This window comes from Eretmochelys imbricata, chromosome 1 (assembly GCF_965152235.1).
Source record: "Eretmochelys imbricata isolate rEreImb1 chromosome 1, rEreImb1.hap1, whole genome shotgun sequence".
Classification (NCBI taxonomy): domain Eukaryota; kingdom Metazoa; phylum Chordata; order Testudines; family Cheloniidae; genus Eretmochelys; species Eretmochelys imbricata.
This window is the reverse complement of record NC_135572.1, coordinates 121,193,055-121,214,129: the sequence shown is the minus strand read 5'-3', so window position 1 is coordinate 121,214,129 and position 21,075 is coordinate 121,193,055. Positions and strand designations below refer to the sequence as shown.

The following is a 21,075-nucleotide window of genomic DNA, read 5'->3' as shown; positions in this document are numbered from 1 at the left end:
CACCCTTCTTCCTTCCTCTTTCCAATATACAGTTGGGTGGCTTTGATCATCAAGACTCCTGCGATCTTGGCATCAGTGCAGGCCAGAAGATTATGATGGCCTCTGACCTGCCTTTCCCTTATGCAGTAAACTACCCTGGGGGGTGCAGTTAAGGGAAAGTTCCAAGATCCAAAGGAGGTACCACTGCAAAATTATTGTAGTCATTGGGCAGAGGTGTGTGATCAAGTGCCCAGACAGTCTGTGGAAAATGGAAGAAAACACCAGGAGCCCTAGACCTGACCAAGATGACATCTTACCCTAGTTAGAGGTGACTAGCTGAGCAAGTGCGGTGTGGTTAGGGTTTCTGAGCCCTGGGAGTTCTCACTGACCCTGTCTCCTCCCCGACCTTGTTCTCCTAATGTGACTTAACTTCCCTCACTGCCACTTCCTAAACTACTCCTGCTCGAACCCAGTGCAGGGAAGGCAACATGCATCACACAGAGAGAATCAGGCAACAGGAGGCACGGAAAGGAAGAAGGAGAAAGAGGACTAATGCCTGTGTCCCTCATTCCAGAAGTCTCAGCAGGATGCTGCTGCTCCTGGAGGTTCCTCAAGGCTAATGGTCCTTTATCAATTAGAGACCCCCTACAATTAGGTCAAGTGCAAGCAATGCTGAAGACTTGTCATGGCATGTAAAATATAAGAACAGGGCCTAGGTTTCGTAAGTGCACCAGAGGATTTAGTCAGAATTTTGAGGGACCTCAACCATGCAGGGCCATAGAAAGTGACTGAAACGTGTTACTGCAGTGCGCTGCTTGTGTGTGTAGTTATAGCTGCTTAGGTTACTGAAAGGAAAGGAGGATTTTTACCACTGGCAGCATCACAAAGCCCACTGCACTGCAAGAACAAGCTGGAGTCTGTCCTACATCAACAAAATTATCACCTAACTTCTGCTTTTTAAATCTTTACTATTAGTGATTAAGAGTGAGGCTGGAAAGAACAGCATGATTTTCTCTGCAGCCCCTAAGCTGATCCAATATCTGAAATTGTTCTGCCTCTGGAATCAGCTATGAATGGCACAGAGAATACAGATGAAATGATATTTCCCCAGAACCAGTTATTTGTACATAATCCCACTTTCAACTAGAAATCTATCAATGGAGGCCCTTTATTGCAACTGCAGCTCAAAATTGCCTTGCTAGAGGTTGCCCATTTACCTCTCAGGGCCAAATCCTGCTGCCATTGAAGCCGCTGGGAGGTTTTGCCATTGACTTTGTTTGCAGTATCAGGCCCTCGTTCCTGAAAAGTCCAATGGATCATGAGAAAACATCCAGTGGGAGATTTCCTCGGTTCATCGCCTGGCACAAAGAAAGGAAATCAGTATCATGAGCTTTAAATTCATTAGTGCTTGTAAAGTGACTGGACAGAGAACGCACAGGGAAATGGTACAGTTTAGATAAACTGCAAAAAAAAAGCGCATTTAAAGCAAGTGACAAATCCAGGCTGTGAATATTTCAATGTGTGTGAAAGAAGGTTCCCTTTTTAATGCTGGATGAACTCAAATGGCAAAAAGATGCTATGGTGTTTTTCCCCTCCCAGCTCACAAAATACACAGTGGAAGTCTGTTAATCTTTAAGCAATGACCATGGAGATCTGGTCATTATTCTACAGTTTGTTTTAGAATTACAAATTTTGGAGTCAGGCCCTATCCCTAAGGTTTCAACTGATGCTTACAGCCATTTAAAATGAAAACAAGGCCCATTAAACATACAGTGATACTAAGTCAGCATATAATAGCAGGCAAAAATCTATACTTCAGCTATTAAAACAATGAGAGTAGAATATTGCTGAAATCAGTAGGCTGTTGCCAGACAACTGCAGCAAATTGACAATATTTTATTGTGCTTTCATCTGTGTATCTTAGCGGAGCCTCCTTGAGAAGATTCAGCTATTTAGCCCCTAGGGCAGTGGAAACTGTTAGGGGGCTTATTCCTTCACCCGCTTCCTTCCTTGGTCCTTCTCGCATGAACAGAGCGCAACAATACCCTAAGTCCAAAGGTGCAAACAATTCAATGTGGGTGAACTTCCAGCAAGCATGATTCCAGTTTCCTTCCTTAGTATCCTCCTTCCCAGCTCTGACACCACAGAGCCTTACGCCTGTGTCCCTGTTCCCATTCCTGCCCTTAGCAAAACATTATTCCAATTTCCTTACCCCTATTCCCTGTTCCCATTTTCCCTCTTTAGCAAAACATGATTCCAATTTCCCCATCCCCATTCCCTGTTCCCATCTCCCCCACCCACACACCCACCCCCTCACTTCCTGATTGACTGCAGACTATATAGTAAAACTTGAGTTCGGCTTAGCTATACCTTAACCAATCATTTTCCTGAAATTTAACTAACCAATCCTAACATATTGTAACATGATTATGTAACCAATTATATCCCACCACCTTAATTAGTTTACACCCAGCAAAATTAATTATACAGCAGACAGGAACAATCACAGAACCAGACAGAGATTATACAGACAAACAATAGCAAAGTGGGAACTACAACGACAAAACAATACAGAAGTGAGGATTTCACATCTCAGTACTGATAAGTGAGTTCTTGCCAGACAGGATGCTATCAAACTAAGTTTCCTTTTACATTTTCTAGGCACTTCCCTTTCTCTGGAGGTGATAGGAATACAATCCTGTCCTGATAGTGCCTAACAGCCCAATAGCACCTTATTTCAATGTGACTAGTTTGGAATGTGAGGATGTGACTGTTGGCTTCCTAGCTTATGGCTGCCTCTGCTGCTTAGCCAAAGGCCTTAGCCTAAGAACAGGGCCTCAGACTGTCACAGTAAGAGAAGGCCCTTACACCAGCAGACAGTGATTTTGATTCTTTCTTTTATACCTCTAGAACTAGCCAAGTGATAAGAATACACCTAAATTCTTAAAGTACAGGCCTTTGCAGACAGGCCTGAATATCTATATCCTAACAGAAACCACATTGGCAAATTTCCCCCACACTACCAGCAATTGTGATTACATCAGTGATTTGCAAAGCACACCTTGTCTAACTAATTAAATTTCTCTCTGCACAGCAAATAACTAGAGAGCTTTAAATATAGATCAACAGTACCACTCTGTGGCTTAAGTAAATGTAGTACTTTGAGATATGTCAATTTTCAAAGGTAAGATGCAACATGCGAAACATAGGCCTTGTCTACACTACCACAGTAAGTCGACCTAAGTTACGCTTCTCCAGCTACGTGAATAACGTAACTGGAGTCGATGTAGCTTAGGTCGACTTACCGCAGTGTCTACACCACACTGTGTCGATGGGAGACACTCTTCCATCGACTTATCTTACTCTTCCCGTTCCGGTGGAGTACCAGAGTCGACCAGACAGCGCTCTGCCGTCAATTTAGCAGGTCTTCTCCAGATCTGCTAAATCGACCCCCATGCATTGATCACAGCAGCGTCGATCTCCGGTAAGTGTAGACATGGCCATAAGGAGAAAGCAGGGCCAGACAGAGTCCATGCAATGAAACAGTACTTACATTTTGTGTTTGTACGATGATTAGCACGCAACTGGGTCTTGGTCCATGACTGGGCCTCCTAGGTGCTACCGTGATACAAGTACAGTAAATGATATTACTTCCTGTAAATATTTTACCATATACTACTTGTAGGTCAAGTTATCTAACTAATCTGGACACTATGTCTCGTATTAAAGTGGCCTCTTATTTATTCTCTGTGACTAGCTCTACCCTCTTCCACCCTCCTCCAAAAAAGTCAATTTTTCATGTTCCCATTCTGCACCTGCCTACCCACTGTCTATTTTTATACAGTTTAGGTATTTGATTTATACATATATATATATATACACATATCATATTTTCCCCAATATATACATATCATATTTTCCCCAATCCTTCAGACTGCTTTTCCCTTTCCTCCCTTCCATTGTTTTTCACCCACCCTTCTCCTAGCACACCTCCTTTTATACACGATAGTTTTACTCAAGTCTCTAGTATCTGGCTTGTAGTATTAACTAGTTTCAACAACAGAGCCAGAGGGTCCAGTTCTCCTTTTACTTACCGCAGCGGAAATTCAAAAGTAACTGTTGACGTCAGAGTTATAATGGTGCAAAAGTTGGTAAGAAACAGGCCCAAAAGCTTTAAAGCAAAAGCCTCCTTCAGAATGATCCAGTACTCTGCTTTAGAGAGGTTTCCACCTTTCTAACTCGCAGCAGGGAGTTTCCCCCTTCCCAACACCAAGCTAGGACACTGACCTCCTAATTGGACTTTTAGGCACAAGCCTTGTGTCACTACCCTAACCCTCTACACTTGCACAATACTTGAGCACGGAATTAACTCTCTGGCTGCCCATTTATGGCCTCTGTATCTCCTTATGCCCCATTCCTACAAACACAGACCCTGGACCTTCCAAAGAACCCTCCCCTGAAATCACTAAAAGTGGTGGTGGTGTTATAAAGGTGGCTGACCCTTCTGCACACAAAGCCCTATGAGTTGATTGGGAAGGAAGCCAAGAAGTTATGACTTTGAAAGTCTTTGTCCCTTATAAAGCATTTCGAGATCTATGGATGAGCAGCACTATACATGAGCTAAATATTATTATAGTAAGACTCAATATCATATTCTGGTCATAGCACATTGGACAACTACAGTTCATGGATGGTCATGAATTTTCTTTTATGTATGTGTGTATATATATACACACACATGCACACACACAAACAAGATAAGTGCCTGCATATATCTGCACAGTGAACTGCATAACCCCTACAATCATTCTCTTGGGTTTATGTAGTTCACTGTATGATCATAAGCTGATGTGTTTGAAGAAGAGAGGTGGATGAACTTCCCTTCCAGAAAAAGAGGGAAAAAATTAAGCGTATAGAAAAAAATGACCAAGTAGCTCTAGAGAACAATGAGAAAGAGTTCCAAGCTATAAGAATAACTTTGGAGAAGGGATCATGCATACAGGATTAGTGATCACAGGGGCGGAAGGCAGTGTTAAATAACTGAAAGGAGTCCCAGAATCTGAAATTAGGAAGTGGCATAATCATGCCCAAACATGTGGAAACTTTTCAGTGTACTTTAGTAAGATAGTGAGATGTGGGACATTAGCTCCACAAACAGCATTAAGAACACAGAACTAGACAAACACAGCTAAACAGAAGTGGATCTAACATCATTCATTCATAGATTAACATTACAGAAAAAGGAATTCAGCCATTTTTCTCCCCCATCCTCCCAAAAAACAACATTCAGCCTGAAGGGTGACTATCTCCAGGGCACAGAGAGAACTCACCTCCTTTTGCTCCCTCTCTTTTCTGCCAAGAAAATTAAGTTACATATTAAATCACAAATAAATGAAAAAAGCTTACTAACCTTAAAGGTCTGTCTCTTCATTTTTTATTTTTTTATATCTAGGCTGAAAACCAGGTACATGGCGTGATTGGCTTTGTAGGTTGGACTAGAGATGCCCTGTACAAGTTTTAAGGAGACAAGTGAGGAGACAAATTTTTGGACTTTTGCATCTGTGGACTTGTCAATATGCATATTAAAATATCCTAGGACGACAAGTCTGGGGTGTTTCACCACCATCACCAACAAGGTATCTGCGAGCTCCATCAGATACAGATGCCATTATGATCTAGAGTTAGATGCACCAGGGAAATACATGGTAGAGTATAATTTTATTATATCAGCCTAGAAGCAATGGTCTCTCTCCAGATAGACTGGGGGTCAGATGCAGGAGCACTGGCTCCTTTAGAAAACTACATCTTCCATGCCTGTTTTCTTTGCTCCCTCTCTCCTCCATGATATCCTGTAGCTCTCATACCCTAGTGCTTTAAAGGACACATAGGCATTGGAGGGAAGAGAAGGTTACTCATCTGTGCTGTAACAGGTTCTTTGAGATGTGTGTCCTTATGAGTGCTCCTCTTTAGATGTGTCTGCATCCCTGCGCCTAGGATTGGAGATTTTTGGTAGCAGTGCTCATTTGGCCCACAAATGCACTCTCCCTGTCTCATGCTGTGTTCAGCAGCTATCTAGCACTGTGTGGCCAAACTGCCCTCAGTTCCTTCTCTACCGTAGAGTTTATGTCTGAAACTCTGAAGTAGTTGAGAGGAGGGTGGCTAGTGAAGCACCCAGAGAGAGACACATCTCAAAGAACCTGTTACTGCACAGGGTGAATAATCGTCCCTTCTTCTTCAAGTAGTGTCCCTATGGGTGCTCCACTTTCGGTGACTGTAGAGCAGTGCCTCTCATTGGAAGGATGGGGCTGCGGAGTTGGATTAGTTAGTGATGTTAAAACAGTCAATCCTAATGAAGCATCGGATGATGAGTCCCGCACAATGGTGTAGTGCTCCATGAATGTGTGAGCAGAGCCCAAGTCACTGCTTTACAAATGTCTGTGATTGGTACATTGTTCAGGAAAGTTATAGAGGTGTAAAGCGATCATGTTGAGCATGTTCAAGTCCGATGGGGGGGGGGGGGGCGGGTGTGCAAATTATTCTGATGATAGCAAAGGTTAATACAACCAGAAATCCACATTTCAAAAGTCATTGTTTTGTATGGCTGATACCTTCGATCTCTCTATAATAGAAAGGAATAATCTTGGTAACTTTGGGTTTGGTTCTTTTGCGATAGAAGGCTAACACCCTTCTAATGTCTAGTGTGTGGAACGTGGCCTCCCTTTTATTCCCAGGCAGTCTAGGGAAGAATAATGACAGACGAATAGGCTGATTCACGTGGAATGACTTAAGTATTTTAGGTAGGAACTTTGGATGTGGTCTTAATAGGACTTTATCTTTGAAGAAAATTGTGAAGAGGGGTATGCCCTGAGAGCACCTATTTCCCCCACTCTTCAAGCATGAAAGGGAGTCTTCATAGATAGATGTATGAGTAAGCAAGTCGCCATGGGCTCTGACAGGGGACCAGTGAGGCATCGTAGCACTAGGTTAAGGTCCAAAGGTGGAGTGGGATCTTATACTTCGTGGTAGAGGTTTCGAATACCTCTGAGAAATCTTTTTGTTATAGGATGGGTGAATACTGAGCGCTTATCAATCTTGTGGTGGAAGGCCATAAGGGACGTGAGATGTACTCTAATTGAACTTCAGGACTGTCCTGACTTTTTTAGCTCTAGGATGTAGCCCAGTACCAGTGGCAAGGGAGAGGTTGCAGCTGTGGCATGTCTATTGTCACACCAGGTCTGGAATCACTTCCATTTGTGCAAGTAAATATATTGCGTAGTTGATCTTCTGCTATTTAATAGCATCTCCTTTACATCTTGAGAACAGGTCACTTTGATACTCTGGACCCATGCTTTCACATGGAGAATCTTAAGGTTCGGATGGTGCATTTGGCCTGCATCTGAGACAGGAGATGTGGAACTGGGTGAAGAATGACTGGTGGGCATACCACCATCCATAAGAGGTAATGGAACTATGTTTGTCTGGGTCATGTTGGGGTTATCAAGATGACGCTGGCTTTTTCTTCTTTTATTTTGGGCATTACTTTGTGTATTAATAGGATTGGCATGAAAGGCATATAGCAGATATGCATCTCATTTGATAAAGAGGGCATCCCCCAGCAATTAATGACCCAGTCCTGCTCTTGAGCAGCATTGTGGGCACTTGCTGTTCCCAATCATGGCAAAAAGATCTATGCTTGGGATCCCCAACATCTGAATATTTTGTGTAGGATCATAGTGTCTATTTCCCATTTATGTTCCTGTGAGAATTTCCTGCTTAGTTCATCTGCTGTGGTGTTTTGACATCCTGGTAGGCAAGTAGCTGAGATGTTGACCCTGTGGTGAATGCACCAAATCTATCATTCAGAGCTTCGGCACACAGGGTGGTGACCTTACTCCCCCTTGTTAGTTTATGTAAATCACACAAGTGATGTTATCTGTCATTAAGTTATTGTTTCTGATTAGTAGTAAAGTGTGAACATGCATTCTGGACTGCTCCCAGCTCCAGTAGATTGATGTGTAACATCGACTCTGAAGGGGACCACTTGCCCTGTACTATGTAGTCCTGAAAGTGTGTTCCCCAACCCAGCAGAGATGCATCCATTGTCAGTATTAGTGATGGTGGTGGTTGTGTGAAAGGAACTCCACCACACACATTGTGGGGCTTTGTCTACCAGTCTAGTGAGCTTTTGATTGTGACTGACACAGAGAGAGACTTGTTCAAGTTGTGTCTGTGCAGAACGTATATTGTCCTGAGCCACCCCGAAGGCAACGCATATATACTCTGGCATGTCTTATAACAAAGATGGTCGCTGCCATATGTCCTAGTAGTTGTAAGCATGTTCTGGCTGATGTCTGTGGACATCAAATTGATTAGGGTGGTAAATCTGTGTGTTGCTAAGGAGGCTTTGGCCTCCTCTGCATTGAGGTAGTCCCCAGTGAATTCTAGGTGTTGTACAGGTGTCAGTGTTGATTTCTGGGTGTTTATTTGTAGGCCTAGTCGTAAGACAAGGTCCACAGTCATAGATGACGTGGGCGGGGGGGATGTGGGGTCAACCCCCCCCACAATTTTTGCTTGGCCTGCCGAGTGGGGGGGGGAGAGGGGCTCTCGCCTTCTCCCGCTGCACCTGCCCACCCCTTCCCTCTCACGGCACACTCAGCCCCCATCCCTAGCAGCTTGGCCCAAGCAGGGAGCTGAAGGGGAGGAAGCAGCCACTTCTCATGCCGGCTGTTCCGGGTCACTGCTCTGGGCAGCATGGCGGCTGCCTGCAAGAGCCCAGCTGGTGAGGCAACAGCAGCAGGCCATGCCACCGCCCAGGCCTGGCTGCTGGGGACAAGGGCCGAGCGAGCTTGAGTCCTCCCCCGGCTCCTGTCAAGTCTCGCTCGGCCTGTCCCCAGCAGCCAGGCCCTGGTGGGAGGGAGAACCTGACGCTGCCTCCTCCCCAGACAGGCTCTCTCTCAGGCAGCCGCCACACAGACCAGTGACCCAGAGTGGCCCCATCCCACTCCCAGCCCAGGCCCGGCTGCCAGGGACAGGGGCCGAATGTGCCAGGGGGAGGTGCATCGGGAGAAAGAGAGCACCCCCTCCCGCAGGTAACTCTGGTGGGCGGCGAGACTGCGGTGGCCCCAGGCTGGACACAGGGCAGGTGGATCACTGGGCAGAGGTATCATAGAACCATAGAATATCAGGGTTGGAAGGGACCTCAGGAGGTCATCTAGTCCAACCCACTGCTCAAAGCAGGACCAATCCCCAATTAAATCATCCCAGCCAGGGCTTTGTCAAGCCTGACCTTAAAAACTTCTAAGGAAGGATATTCCACCACCTCCCTAGGTAACGCATTCCAGTGTTTCACCACCCTCCTAGTGAAAAAGTTTTTCCTAATATCCAACCTAAATCTTCCCCACTGCAACTTGAGACCATTACTCCTTGTTCTGTCATCTGCTACCACTGAGAACAGTCTAGAGCCATCCTCTTTGGAACCCCCTTTCAGGTAGTTGAAAGCAGCTATCAAATCCCCCCCTCTTTCTTCTCTTCCATAGACTAAACATCCCCTGTTCCCTCAGCCTCTCCTCATAACTCATGTGTTCCAGTCCCCTAATCATTTTTGTTGCCCTCCACTGGACTCTTTCCAATTTTTCCACATTCTTCCTGTAGTGTGGGGCACAAAACTGGACACAGTACTCCAGATGAGGCCTCACCAGTGTCGAATAGAGGGGAATGATCACGTCCCTCGAGCTGCTGGCAATGCCCCTACTTATACATCCCAAAATGCCATTGGCCTTCTTGGCAACAAGGGCACACTGTTGACTCATATCCAGCTTCTCGTCCACTGTAACCCCTAGGTCCTTTTCTGCAGAACTGCTGCCTAGCCATTCAGTCCCTAGTCTGTAGCGGTGCATTGGATTCTTCCGTCCTAAGTGCAGGACTCTGCACTTGTCCTTGTTGAACCTCATCAGACACGTGGGTCAGTCATGTGCTCTCCCCTTTAGATTGTGCCCCCCCAGCATCGGGGGGCATGAGTCATCTATGTCCACGGTGTTTTGTATAGGTATTAATGTGCCATCTCAAGAGGGGGCTTTGAGTAGGCAATTATCAAAGTATGGGAATATCATAATTCCTTGTTTTCACAGGTGCGCAGCCACCACCGCAAGGACCTTGGAGAACACTCTGGGGTTCCAATCTTTATCATTTGGGGTAGTTTTAGTATGGTATTGTCTGCCCTGCTCATTCACAGCTTCAACCACCAAACTTTGTACTGGTAGTGGTCCTGCCCCAGAGCAAATCTGAGGAATCTCCTGTGGGATGGACAGATGGTAATATGAAAGTATGCGTCTTGGAGGGGAAGGGATAGCTCAGTGGTCTGAGCATTGGCCTGCTAAACCCAGGGTTGTGAGTTCAATCCTTGAGGGGGCCATTTAGGGATCTGGGGCAAAAATTGGGGATTGGTCCTGCTTTGAGCAGGGAGTTGGACTAGATGACCTCCTGAGGTCCCTTCCAACCCTGATATTCTATGATTCTATGACCGAAAACCACTCTCCCTGGTCCAGTGCTGGGATTATTATTGCTAACGTGACTATCCTGAATTGTTGTACTTTCATGAATTTGTTGAATTTTCTTAAGCTTAAGGTGGATATCCAACCATTGTTCTTTTTCTGAATTAGGTAATTGTTGGAATAAAACCCCCTCCCTCTGTGCTGGATCGGAACTGGTTCTACAGCACCCAAGGGTAGAAGGTGGTTTACTTCCTCTCGTAAAAGGTGTTCATGAGAAAGGTCATTGAAGAAGGATGGGAAGACAGGGTAGGTAGGAGGGAAGGATATAAACTGAATTGAGTATCCATTGTTTGATAATTTCTAACATCCACTTGGCCGAGGTGATACTCTGCCACATTGGGTAGAACAGGGTCAGGCAGTCGCCAAACTGATGGACACTTTCTAGTGGTTGCACCACCTGGGTCTGGGGGAGGCATCTCATGGCCTCGATCAAATTCTCAAAATTGTTGCTTTGAAGTGGATGGTTGAGATGTTGATGATTGAGATGGAGGTGGCCTACGTTTTCTTGCCCCTCTCCTCCTTTGAGGGCCATATTTTCCCTGAGGAGGAACGTATGGAGTAAGCCTCGATCACTGTGCAGAATGGTATTTACCTGGCTTTCTCTTTTACACAGGTGTGTAGATACTTAAAGACCGAAGAATTGCCCTAGAATCTCTTAAGGAACGGAGGGATTCATCCGTCTTGTCCGCAAACAATTTGGATTCTTCAAAGGGAATATCCTGTACCTCTTTTGGAACCCTGAGAGGTGAAGCCATGACACCCTTCACATTACTACAGCTGTAGAAATGGATCATGCAGCTATATCAGCTGCATCCGAGGAAGCTTGTAAAGTTGTCCTAGCCAGAAGGTGAACCTCAGAGATAATTGCCTGGAATTGTTCTTTTTTGTCATCAGGAATGTAATCAATAAATTCATTCCGCTTTGAAGAGTTGGTATGATTATATTTGGACATCAGGGCTTCATAATTGGCAATTCTAGAGTCAGTGATGAGTAGGCTTTGAATCCAAATAGGCCTAAACGCTTCCAATCTTTATCATTTGGGGTAGTTTTAGTATGGTATTGTCTGCCCTGCTCATTCACAGCTTCAACCATCAAACAATTCGGGGAAGGGTGCAAGAATAAGAAATCCATGTCCTTAGAGGGGACATGGTACTTTTTGTCCACTCTTTTACTTGTGGATGTTTTTGTGGCAGGTGTCTGCCAGATGGCCTTAGCTGGGTCCATTTATGGGAGTGCAATTTTAGATAAGGTTGATGTATGTTTCTAGTATATCCAGCAATTTATGTTGACACTCTCTAACTTCTCTGAGTGGTATTTGTAGTGAGTCAGCAATTCTCTTGAAGTTTCTGAAATTGTTTAAAATTATTGGCTGTTGTCAGTGGAGGAGACATGGCAGCCTCGCCTGGAGGGGATGAGGAAATTTTGGTTGCTGGGGTGGCTTCTTTATCAGTCCTCTCATTCTGCTCCTCAAATGTCTTGTCCTGAGAATCCGGGAGTCTAGCCACCAAGGCTGATGGGGAGCATCTCATTGTCTTTCTGTGAATGCTAGGAGGCCTAAAAAAATGCTGCCAGTATGCAGCTCACAGATCCCAGTAAGGCCATTGTGGTGGAAATGGCATGGGTGGTAGCATGAATGTATGTCCATACTACCCATGTGTGTCACCTCTAGGCTGGTATCTTGTTTGCACAAATGGATGTGATCTGTTAACTGCCTGATGAGGTGGGGAGTGGTACGTTGATGTGAAGTAAATGTCACTGGAGGAGGAGGGGCACTGACCTGATTGGTAGCGTTGAGTTGGTACCGAGTGCACTATGGGTGTGATCCATACCAGGGCAATATCAGTACTGAGAAGCTGAGATTCCAGTGTCTTCGATACGAGCAAGTCATTCTGGAAATGAAATTCTTGCGGTATCGGGATAGGCATCGGTACCAATGAAGATATTGGGGGCAGTGCCGCTACAGTTGAAGCGGGTGACAGTGCCGAGGGGACTCTGCGTTCTGTTGAGTGATTGGTAGGTGGTGCCATAGTCTGCTGCAGTGTTGATCTAATCAATGCAACATGTCTGAGCAGCTCTGTTGGTACTGTCACAGAGGAGGTAGGCCTATTTCTGCCACTCCTTTCCAAGCCCGCCCTCCTTGGCTTTACCAACATCAGTGGTACCGGAGGATCCCACTGCCTCAAAGGTACTCAACTGTGCTCCTGTCGGTACCGATGTCATTGAGCATGCTGGGGATCTTTTCTTTTTAACTGGTTCCCTGGTAGGAAACTTGATGCCTGCTTCTTGGCAGCCATTTGCGAGGAATGCAGAGACTTTCTCTGCAAAGTTAGCAGGGAATGTTCCTCTGAAGCTGTCATCTGGGTCGGTGGGGATTGCTGCCCAAAGTGGGTCTCCAAGCCAGGGTCAGAAGCCAGCCGAAGTGAACTCTCCATCATAATAAGTTTTAACTTGATATCCCTGGCTTTTTTGGTGCATGCCTTGAGCTTGAGGCAATGCATACCCTTTCTAAAGCATGTGTGCCTCTCCTAGACAGTGGATGCACCATGAGTGTCCATCGCTGACAGGAATAGCCTCCTGGGGAACCCTGTTTGAACCCGGGGGAGCCTGGCATGCCCCTCTTTTTTAGTTGTCTTTCCCTAATAGGAAGGAGTATGAGGAGAACAACTATACTACTCTAAGGATAATTAACAAATCTTTAGTGAAAATATTTTTTTTAAATAATAAAGAAATAAAATGAGAGGGGAGAGGGTATAGCTCTAACACTACACTACACTATAACAACAACAACATTAGAGATACTACAAACAGGCTCTGCGGAGGGCTCCGTCTCAGGCCAAGGGCAGTTGAGAAGGAACTGAGGGTGGTTTGGCTGCACAGCACTATATAGCTGCAGAACGCAGAGGGAGACAGGGAGAGCACGTGTGACCTGAACGGGCACTGCTACCGAAAATCTCCAATCCTAGGTGCAGGGACGCAGACACACCTAAAGTGGAGCACCCATAGGGACACTACTCAAAGAACCCTCCCTTAATCTTATTTGGCACATACTTGTGTGTGTGTGTGTGTGTCTGTCTGTCTTCACACTAGGGAAAAAAAGAGTTACCACCCCTTGCTAGGTAACGCGTGGTAAAATCTTAGTGTCATCAAGGCAGTTTGTATTCACATGACAGTAGGTCAAGTAAATACTAGGGGGGAAATAAAATTGGATTTAATATCTACACCTTATTAATAGCCCTGTCCTATTCTCTGTCCAGTCTCAGGTTTCAAGCTGTCTCACTGACAACTCCTCTTGAATATCTAGCCACTATCTCAAACTCTCTCTCAAAAACTTATCTTATTTTTCCTCTTAATCTTTTACCCCTGCCATCTCTGTCTCTATTAATAGCTTCATTATCCAGGTTCACAACTTGTCACATTTGACTGCTCTCATCAACCATTATGTCAAATCTCTAAGACCTGTAGCTTCCTCCTTTTTAATCTCCAAAAATCCACTCTTTCCTTAAAGTCATCACTACTATATTCTCCCCCACCCCATCTTTAGCCTTGATTACTGTAACCTCATATCTGGCCTCCCTACCTCTCACCACTCAAGCTCATTGAAAATTCTGTAGGTTCCCCATCCCTGCTCCACCACATTACCTCACTCCTTAACTTCCTCTTTGGCTTCCTGTTTCAAATCACATCAACTTTGAGCTAGTAATACTCACAAGACCCTATAGTTGCTAACATACTACCTCTTTACACTCATTTCCCCTAACTCTCTCCTGCCTAGACTTCTCTCAATTCTTTTGACATATTTTTTCCATCTCCTCCCACTTCCAAATTTGTGCTTTCGCTTCCAATTCCCTCTAATTAATCCATACTGGAATGCCACCAGATGCCTCTTCTGTCCTCTTGTGGCATCTGTAAACCTAGCTCTTCATGCAATCCCTCCAATCCTTTTAATTAGTCAATCTATCACACACTCCTTACCTGAGCTGTTGTCCCATGATATCTATTTTTGATTGTAAACTCTTTGGAAGGCAGGGACTGTATCGTCATTGGTCTGTAAATCACAGTGTGTACATTTCCAATGCTATGTAAAGGATTAAGAATATTTAGGAAATAGTATGTGATCACATAGTTAGATTGCCCCCAGCGCACATACGTTATGATACAGAGTTAAGGCTGTGCACAACCTTAAAGTCCTGCTTTAACAATTTTTTTGCATTTAAAATGTTCACAGTACAAACTACTGTGAACATATTAAAGTTCAATAAAGTTAAAAGGTATTGGTCATGAACAAGTTGCAAGAAAGCTGCTGATATCCAAAGAAATTTTTAAATTGAAATCACTTTATGTAAAAGTATTTTTGTGTAGTTATCTTAAACTTAAAAAATAACCACATGCTTTTGAAATGCAGCTGGTGAAATGACTGAACCATATTACACTAATTTCAGAGACTCTGTAAATCACCTGTCACTTCACCCTCTTTAGGATTATTAAAATGCCCTGAATATCTTAGACCTTACCAGGATTAGTGAATGTATATTATGTACAAACCTTAGAAAATGCAATGCACTATTTAAGTGTAAACCATTATTTAGCTAGCTCTGAAAGATAAGCAAGGGTGATTTCAGGAACACTTTTGACACAGGGTTTTTTTTTAAAAGTTGGAATAAAATTGTTTACAATGTGTCACTCAGCAAGGTTGCCAATTTTCTATCCACAAATGGATTAGCTGCAATGATCTCCAAAGTAATTTGACATTATCAACTGAATATTTGAATGTAGTGTATTGACAATCCTCCTTTATGTGCTGCTGTGTCCAAAACTGAAGTGACCTAAAAATTTGGTATTAGGAAATAAGTTACTGAAGTGCTTTGGGGTTTCTGTCTTGGAGTGTTTCGTGGCTGACTAGTTTTAGTTTTGTGCTTTTGCCTCTATGCCATAAAAAAGATAGGCATGATCTTTTAATATAGAGATTGTTATTGAGCAAAGCATCAAAAATATATTCCTTACCTACTCGGCTGGTTAGTTGCTTTTTGTTATATCGAATTTAATTGTTCTTTTCTGAGCCGGCACAATCACAAAATATCTTTTGATCTCAGAATGCCCAATAACTGAAATCTGCATCTAATTACATGAGATTATTCAGTCTTCTCTGAAGCTCATGGAGGAAACACCACACCCAAAACTCAAGTGGAGAGGAAAAAAAGGTCAAATTTGCTGCATCTCCAATTCTCTAATGCTTTTCGAGTAAGTGGTCAGAAAATCTTCAGTGAACAGAATTCAGATTTTAGTCACTCATTTTTCAAAGTGTTTCTCCTTCACTGTTGAAGGTCCAAATCTAGGAGGGCTAATCAGAGATTCTTGTACCAACAAAAAAATTACCACCACAACCCTACTGAAAGCAGCTTATATCACTACAGATAAAATATTACTTCATAAATAAATGAAGACAAAGAATATCCCAAGAAATTACCAGGTCATTTTAACACAGACACACACAAATGCGTGGTAAAGAGATTCTTTAAAAGGACCTTTAGAAGAGATGAGTAGAATTTACAGTTACAAAACCCCATGAGGAATGTTCTCTACAATTTTTGCAACCATTGTCACAAACAGTACACTAATTTAAAATAAGTCTCAACATGATGCATACTTTACACAAACGTGTAGCTAAATAGGACTTGATCTTGCAATTCCTATGCAGACCAGACTCCTACTGAGTTCGAGAGTCAGGTAACCATACAATTAATACAGAAAAGAAGTGTTGTGAAGCAAACCCCACCGAACGGGAAAATGACGTGTTAAGCCACCTAATGATACATGCCTTCTACTCTTCTACCCAAAACCACACAGTTGCCGTAACGACCATACAGCACAGACCATGCGCGGCAACCTTAGTTCTGTCCTCCCACCCCACCCCACCCCCACATCACCCGTCTGTACATATTCTTTTACCAGAGTCCCCCATCTCCACACAAAACTAGTAGCTGCGGATGTTTGAGAGAGGGTAGTTTGATAAAGGGGTATGTGCAGAAAGGTGGCTTAAAGGGGTGATGCAAGTCAGGTAAACGTAACTCTACCTCCTTATGGTTGTGGTAAATGGTCTGTGTTGAATGGTAGTTCTGGTAATGGTAAGTTTTCAGGTGTAGAGGTAGAAGGTAAGTACTGTTAGGTAGCCTAACTTCACATTTCCTTACTTTTGTAGATCCATGAAAGGCAAATTGTGTGTGTGCAGGAACTTTTAACTGCTTTGCAACAATTTTTTTGTATATTAGGTTTCCTAGGTTTTTTTAAGGCTTGCTTGGAGGAGGTGACATGACAGATTGAGATGACATCTATATCAAATTGCAAACAGATGTGTGGGTAGAGACGTTCAAGGCCTTTGAGGAACCTGACCGTTATGTTCTGAGCAAAAACCAACTTGCCCTGGAGCAGAGGATGGAAGGCTGAAATAGCAGCCAAGTGGACTTTAACAGATGAAAGGGACAGGCCTTGGAGCTTGAGATGCAAAAGGTATCGAGGATCAACTACAGTAAGGCCCGCCCGAACGCCTTTTTCCAAGGTTGAATATGTGAACCACTTCCATTTGGCCAGGTAGGTCATTCTGGTAGACGTCTTTCTGCTGTCCAACCAGACCTGTTGGACCCCGGCACTTAACCATGCAGCAGCCACACGTTCAGGTGCAGCGCCACCAGGTTCGGGTGCAGAAGACTGCCGTGGTTCTGGAACAGCAGGTCTGACTGGAGTGGTAGCTGTAACAGAGCAGCCACTGAGAGGTCCAGCAGCGTGCCGAACCAGTGCTGGCGAGGCCAAGCCAGGTACTGTATCATAGAAGATTAGGGTGGAGGAGACCTCAGGAGGTCATTGTAGTGGGACTGAGTGGCCCCCCTCCGAACAGGAAAGCGAGGGATCATTACACTTCCCTTGGAGGGCGGAGCCTAGAGTGCCCTGTCCCCCACACCTGAAGTACTGGGGCGTGGCTGGAAGTATAAAAGGCCAGCCCTGCAGCACAGCTGGAGCAGAGCCTGCGGAGAAGGACGCTCTGCCACATCCCAGAGGGGAACCTATGCCTGGCTGGTCCAGATCCCAGACGCCACTGAGGACTGGCCCGGAGTGCTTGCCACCGTGTACCCCGAGGAGCCGGAAGAGGACTGGAGGCCACCGGTACCAACCCCTGGGGAAGCAGGAAGTGGCCCAGGAGCACCTATGGAGCAATCGGCTGCCAAACCAGGTGTGGCTCAGTCGGCGTGTTGCGGCTGGATCCCCGCCGATGCAGGGGGAGCCAATCCTGCCCCAACCAGGGCCCTGGACTGGGACTCAGGGTGGGCCCGCGTCCCCCTGCCACCGCACCCTGGGGTGGCTGACTCCCTACACTGTGCAGGGAAGCTCTAGCCCTGAAGAAAGCGCCTTCCTTACCAGCTCCCTTATAGACTGTTTGTTTGCTGGCTGCCTGAGCACCGCCCAGGCTAAAGCCAGCCCCGATAGACTGTTTTGTTGCTGGCTGCCTGAGACTCCTCAAGCCCAGGCCCCTGGTATAGACTCTGTTTAAGGGCTGGCAGCTTGAACAACCCAAACCCATGCTAAAGCCTGACAGTGACTATTGGTCATCCAGCCCTATTGTGGGCTCCTGACGGTCCTGTGGACTGGACTGAGTGGCTAGCCTCCCTCCCCACAGGAGAGCAAGGGACCATTACAGTTATCTAGTCTAACCCCCTGCTCAAAGCAGGACAAACGCCAACTAAACTGTCCCAGACAGGGCTTTGTCAAACCAGGGCTTAAAAACCTCCAAGATTCCACCACCTCCCTAGGTAACCCATTCCAGTGCTTCACCATCCTCCTAGTGAAATAGTTTTAATAGTTTTAATATCCAACCTAAACTTCCCCCACTGCAACTTGAGACCATTGCTCCTTGTTCTGTCATCTGCCACCACTGAGAACAGCTGAGCTCCATCCTCTTTGCAACCCCCCTTTAGGTAGTTGCTGCTATCAAATCCCCCTCACTCTTCTTTTCTGCAGATTAAATAAGTCCAGTTCCCTCAGCCTCTCCTCATAAATCATGTTCCTCAGCCCAGCCCCCTAATAATTTTTGTTGCCCTCTACTGGACTCTCTCCAGTTTCTCCACATCCTTTCTGTAGTGGGGGTCCCAAAACTGGACACAATACTCCAGATATGGCCTCACCAGTGCAGAATAGAGGGGAATAATCACTTACCTCAATCTGCTCTCCTGGACTCCTTTCCCCCTCATATTAGCCTCCCAGGGGATCCTGCCCATCAATTCCCTGAGGGAATCAAAGTCTGCTTTTCTGAAGTCTAGGGTCCGTATTCTGCTGCTCTCCTTTCTTCCTTTTGTCAGGATCCTGAACTCGACCATCTCATGGTCACTGCTGCCCAGGTTGCCACCCACTTCTACTTCCTCTACCAATTCTTCCCTGTTTGTGAACAGTAAGTCAAGAGGAGCACGACCCCTAGTTGGTTCCTCCAGTATCTGCACCAGGAAGTCGTCCCCAATGTTCTCCAAAAACTTCCTGGATTGACTGTGCACTGCTGTATTGTTCTCCCAGCATATGTCAGGATGATTGAAGTTCCCCATGAGAATCAAGGCCTGTGATCTGGAAACTTTTGTTAGTTGTCTGAAGAAAGCCTCATCTACCTCATCCTCCTGGTCTGGTGATCCTTGTTACACTCACCTCTAAACTTAACCCAAAGACTCTCAACAGGCTTTTCTCAAGTTTCATACTGGAGCTCTGAGCAATCGTACTGCTCCCTTACATACAGTGCAGGGTATAGCCAGAGGATATTACGTTGAGCACCCAACGGTCTGAGGTCAGTCGTGACCAGGCCAACTGGAAGGGACATGGGTGGTTGAGGAAAGAGTAGGAAGGTAGATCTTGGGATGTGACTGGGTGTCGTCCTTGAGCTCACCCTCAAAATGCCTGTTTCTGGCTTTCCTGGTTTCTGGAAGGGCTGGGCTGGGCTGAGCAGATGAATGGGAAGATGAGGGGTGTCATTGTTTAAACCCTTGCCTCTTTCCCTTTTTTCTATAGGTGCTCAGCCAGAAAGTTCTGCAGGACCTAGGCAGAGGAGGCGGAGGACAGAAGTACTTCCTGGCCTGCTGAGGAGCATGAAGGCCCAGAGAGTGGAAGGTGGCACAGGAGTCTTTCAGATCGTGCAGCCATGCATCCATGAGCTTGGAAAAGAGCCCAGTTCCCTCAAATGGGAGGTCCTGCAGAGTGAACTGCATCTCCTGGGATAACCAAGACTGCAACCAAGAGCTGCGCCTCGTTACGACCGCAGAGGCAACAACGCTGGCCACCAAATCCGTCATGTCCCAGGCCATCTGGAGGGCACCTTTGGCTAGCACTGTGCCTTCCCTCCACTAAAGCGACGAACTCCTGAGCTCGATCCTGTGGGAGGACCTCCTTGAACTTACCAAGGGAGCCCCACAGATTAAAATTGCACCTGCCCAACAAAGCCTGGTGGTTAGACATCCGAAATTGCAGGCTGGCCATTGAATAAATATTTCTGCCAAATACGTCGTCTTTAGCGTGCCACTTACCTGGCCCTCTCATTAACAGCAGACACAACCAGCTGAAGGGTGCGTATAAAGGTATTCAAATCCCTTTGCAGGGACTTAATACTTCTTTTCCGCCTTCTTAGAAGTGGGTGGAATAGAAGAGGGGGTCTGCCACAGCGACTTTGTGATCTTAAGTCTGGGAGGGCCCACCACCACTTTGTCTGGCAGCGAAGAGGACAATGGCATCACAAGGGGAGGGGCAGGTTCCCCTTTCCTTTTTAGTGATGGCTCCATAGCCATTAGAGCCTGCTGTGCTTCCCCCACGTCGGATTCCGCATTGTGCTCTGCCCCGGTGCCAGCAGTGCCTTGGGTGGTTTGTCCGAGGTGGCGAGGGAGGAGTGGTGGGAGTACAGGACTGGCATCATCGGTATGCCCCAAGGATTCAAATAAGGCCATTGAATAGGCCACTGTCCTTGCTGCCATGCTGCCGCCACGGATGCCGTGCCAGTCTCGCGGGTCAGCGGTGATTCACCCTTTCTTGGCGAGGGCCTGAACTCCTGCTCTGAACCAGACCATTCCCCTTCCGGCGATGAGGGCAGAGATGTGGAAGCCTGTGTCTGCCAACTGACCCTTGTCGGACACCGGCGTGTAGAGGGCAAGGATCGATGCCTGCCCGACAAGCAGTACCGGGGTGGTGATGACCAGTGCCACGATGCGGAGCAGTCCTGCACTGGTGGAGACTGATGCCTGGGAGATCGTCTCGGTGATAGTGACTTGCACCATGGTGATCTCTGGCGGGAGGTTCACCAGTACTGCGAGTACAGGGACCGGTGCCTCGACACTGGCATTCCATGCCTTACAGAAGGAGAGTGCAGCACTGGGGCCTTCTGCCCGGAGAATGGGGTTGCAGGGCCAGGGTCCTAGGCTGTGGTGATAGGGACCTAACCCTGTGTTAGTGTTCCACTGCCTTTTGGGCGGTCCCATGACTGGCTTGTCCTTAGACGGTAGGGCCTTTGCCAAGTCTGGCATTTGGCGCATCT

The 21,075-nt window shown here is 46.0% G+C and overlaps 1 long non-coding RNA gene across 1 annotated transcript; it reads left to right on the top strand.

The window, feature by feature from the left end:
* The first annotated feature begins 6,521 nt into the window (after window positions 1-6,521).
* Window positions 6,522-19,912, top strand: LOC144258971 (uncharacterized). The gene is made up of 4 exons (XR_013344813.1): window positions 6,522-7,438; window positions 10,638-10,775; window positions 11,143-11,376; window positions 19,566-19,912. It is a non-coding gene; the product is annotated as an uncharacterized LOC144258971 (long non-coding RNA).
* The last annotated feature ends 1,163 nt before the right edge of the window (window positions 19,913-21,075 follow it).